This window comes from Otolemur garnettii, unplaced genomic scaffold (assembly GCF_000181295.1).
Source record: "Otolemur garnettii isolate 467f Iridium unplaced genomic scaffold, OtoGar3 scaffold00013, whole genome shotgun sequence".
Taxonomy (NCBI): Eukaryota; Metazoa; Chordata; class Mammalia; order Primates; family Galagidae; genus Otolemur; species Otolemur garnettii.
The window spans coordinates 23,374,697-23,378,583 of record NW_003852408.1 but is presented as its reverse complement, the minus strand read 5'-3'; positions in this window follow the sequence as shown (position 1 = coordinate 23,378,583).

The window sequence follows — 3,887 nt, the reverse complement described above, 5'->3', positions numbered from 1 at the left end:
ACCCAGTTCCTTACGTTGACACCACATGTAGGTATCAGTGTAGTACACCCAGTTCCTTACGTTGTCCACCTCCATATATTAACTAGCTTGTCACAGACCGTGGGGTGGTCAACTTACAGAGATTCCCTTGTACTTTCTCACAGGCATCTCTTGTCTCTTCAGTTTTAAATTTCTTTTGCAAACCAAAAGAATCTTTATCAATTTTTTTCTTTCATGGATTATACTTTTGTGTTATATCTAAAAAGGTTTTTTAATTTCTGGGAAAAGTCCTACAGCAAGCTCTTAAGAGATCTTTGTGCTCCAGGAAGCAGCTTGAAAAATCTTGGGAGATGTGATGAGCAGTCCTCCTGCCATGTTAAGGTGACTAATAAGTACTTGTCAGCCTAAATCAGAAGCACTGAATATCTCTAGACCTTTCCCGAAAGCCTCACATCCATCCTGGGCAGTGCTGACCATCCTAGGCCTTCCTCCTCCTTATAGAACAATCAGACTTCTCCAGTTTGAACTTTGTGCAAAGGAAAGATTTACATTTAGTTTTTGGATGTATCATTGCTTCTCGACACTCAATGACTTATTAAATAAGAGATTTTTTTGAGGCTAGTGATGTATTCAGGCTTTTCTGACAAAATTAGTCAACCGATTATAGTAAAGTACTCCCGTCTTTGTAACATAGAAACAGAGACAAACAACCTTGGTTTATTTTTACAAGACGGCAAATTATTTTTTAAAGAAAAGTTCTTTGACTCTAACATATGCAGGAAACCCCAAATTGGCAATGACATTTGCAAGAAAGAATCTACATAGTTTTTTGGCTCCTTTAAGTCAGGAATCAATAATATTCACCATCGAGCCCAGAACCTTCCATGTAGCAAGTCCCAGTAAGTGCTCATTGAGTTAATTTGTTAAATCTTTACCTAATAATACTTACTGGGTGATTAAGAGAACCATAATTTTCAGGAACCACATTTATAGAAAGAATGCAAGGAAATGAAGAGAGTCCAGGGAAACCATTCAAATTTCCTGAAATGCTGAAATATAGAACCAAGGAAGAAAAAAGAAAGGACACATTAATGATGTTCAAGTACATAAAATAGTTAGGTTAGGCAGGATAGTTCATCATTTGGCCAAATATTAAGGGAAGATGAAAACTGAAGTACAACTGTAGAAACAGAATGAAGATTTGAGGAAGTGTGTAGGGAAGAATTTTTTGACTCTAGAATTCTTGGATCTTGGTGGAGGTAAGTGGAAAGTGCAGACAAATTTATGGTCCTTCTCTTAAGAAATGCAAATCTGGACTGGCTTACATAAGCTCTGCCAGAGAGACAGCCGGATAAGGAAGACAAGGGCAGTCACTTAGTGACAGGTTCCCCATCCACATACCCCTGGGTCTGGGAGTTTGGAAATAAATGTGCAAAGAGAAAGTCAATAATGGGAGCAGAAATTCAAACCTGTGGTGCCTCTTCCTTTCTGATGGGTCTCTAAGAGAGTGAGTGACAATAGCAACAGCTTTAAAAATGTAAAAGCAGCCTTGCAGCTCTGCCTGAAAGCAGAAGCCAGGCCACATGGCTTCCTTTGTGTTCATTCCACAGTGGCAACATGGTATAATAATAGCTTGTTGATGGAGCCCTTGATATATGGAAGGGGATGTCTATCCCAGGGTGAGTAGGGGGCCTAGGGTGAGTGGCCACAATTCTGTGAGGTTACCTGCATGGCAACCCCAAATCTCTCACACCGTGAGCGGCAGAGCTGGATACCAAACCCAGATTTCTAAACACGACCTGGGCTCCTGTCTCCCCACCATGCTGCTCAATGACATTTGGATCTAGGACCTGTCTAAACACACCACAGGTCAATCCCACCATCTTGCTGCTCTGAGGACTTTCCACTCTCTTTTTTTTTTTTTTTTTTGAGACAGAGCCTCAAGCTGTCCCCCTGGGTAGAGTGCTGTGACATCACAGCTCACAGCAACCTCCAAGTCCTGGGCTCAAGCGAGTCTCCTGCCTCAGCCTCCCAAGTAGCTGGGACCACAGGCACCCGCCACAACACCTGGCTATTTTTTTGTTGTTGTTGCAGCCATCATTGTTGTTTGGTGCACCTGGGCTGGATTCAAACCCACCACCTCAGGTGTATGTGGCTGGCGTCCTAGCCACTTGAGCCACAGGCGCCGAGTCGGACTTTTCACTCTCAACTCAAATGCCAATCTGAAGTCTGCACCCGAAGAACCTTTGTGGTGGCTCTCAACTTCAATTGCACATTTTAATTACCTGGGAAGTTTTACAGAAATGCTGATGCTAGGGTCTTACCCCTAACGATTTTTATTTCATTGATCTGCAGTGTGACTTCAGCCCAGGAATTTGTGTTTAAACTTTTATCATGATACTGTAGAAGTGTGCACACACTCTAAGTGTGCCTCTCCACAAATCCTTACAAATGGAAGCTACCTGTGTACAAACCCACCCAGCTCAGGAATCAGAACTTCACTAGCGCCCGGGGAGCATAAAGCATGTTACCTTCCTGCCCCCCCGGCCCCCAACACACACCCACACTAGCAATAACTTCTAACAGCATGGGAATTTTAAAATAGGGATTTTTTTAAAGCTCCCCAAATGATCCTAATGTGCAGCCAAGGTTGGGAGCTGCTGTCTTACTGGCTGAAGGTAGAGAAGTAGGATGAACTAAGCCAAATGCAAAAGATACGAACCAAAACAAAGTAAGAGGAAACCCAGACTGCACTTCTGTCTCAGCGGCCTGCCTCCTCCTGTGCTCTACGTGTAAATCTTGTTTCACATTTAGCACACTGAGGATGGATAGGAGTTAGGGTTTTGTTTTTTTTTTTTACAACATTATTTAAAAATAACTTTTCTCAGCATTCACCTCTTTGTAAGGGAAAATCTGCCATCCTGAAGTTTTCCCAAATCACGTTTGCTGATAACCATAAAAGATTTATGGAGCGCTTTCAGTATGCCAATCCCCTTATTAAATGCTTCAAGGATGATCCTCTTTCATTCTCACAACACTCGGTAGTAATGGGTTTCCTTATTTCCCCCATTTGACAGATGAGGAAACCTAGGCATAAAGTAACCCACCCAAGGGCACACGGTGTTTAAATGGTAACGCTTAACCTGCAGGGATTCCTCCTGCTGTAACTCCATGGTGGTTTTCATTTTAAATATCTGTGCCAACTTCTGCTCTCAAATACCTGAACAAAGATTAATGCCACTCTGATTTCATTCTTTCAACATACAGCATAATGAGCTGGGATGATAGTGGAGAAAAATCAGAGTCACTTCTATGTGCTGGAATGGACCTTGGTGATCCTGTGGTTTTACCTCCTTATTTTGCAGATGAAAAACCAGGCTAACAAAGATTTTGGATAACCTTAAGCTGAGTGAGAGAAAATTAGAAAGTCCAAACACTCACAGGGAAAGGCTGGGGAAGGCCTTATCGAGCGAGTAGGGGCTTTGACCTACTTTTTCTTGGCCTCAGATGCACTAGTCTGTGGCCTTTCTAAGTACAACTTCATGGCTAGAAATGTTACTCTTATTATCTGATTCAGCATTCAAAGCATGTTCACATGTGAATATTATCATTTATATAACTGTAAAGGTCTCCATATAATCTAAGCCAGGCAGAGGGCTAATGATCATAGTTATTCAAGTTGGAAACTGGATTACCTCAGGCTTCTCTGAGTTTGTTCAGTTTGTTTGGATTTCATGTCATATGCAATTGGCTTCTTTGTGTGTTTATTCTGGCAGTGAAAGGCCAGGGTGTGTGAAAGAAGTCTTTTGGAGAAGTTTCCATTGAAAACTTGGTGTTACGTGTGTCTGTCTCCTTTCTTGAGCACTTACTTCCAGGAAGCAAAACCAATCTCTGAAAATGGGAGCCTC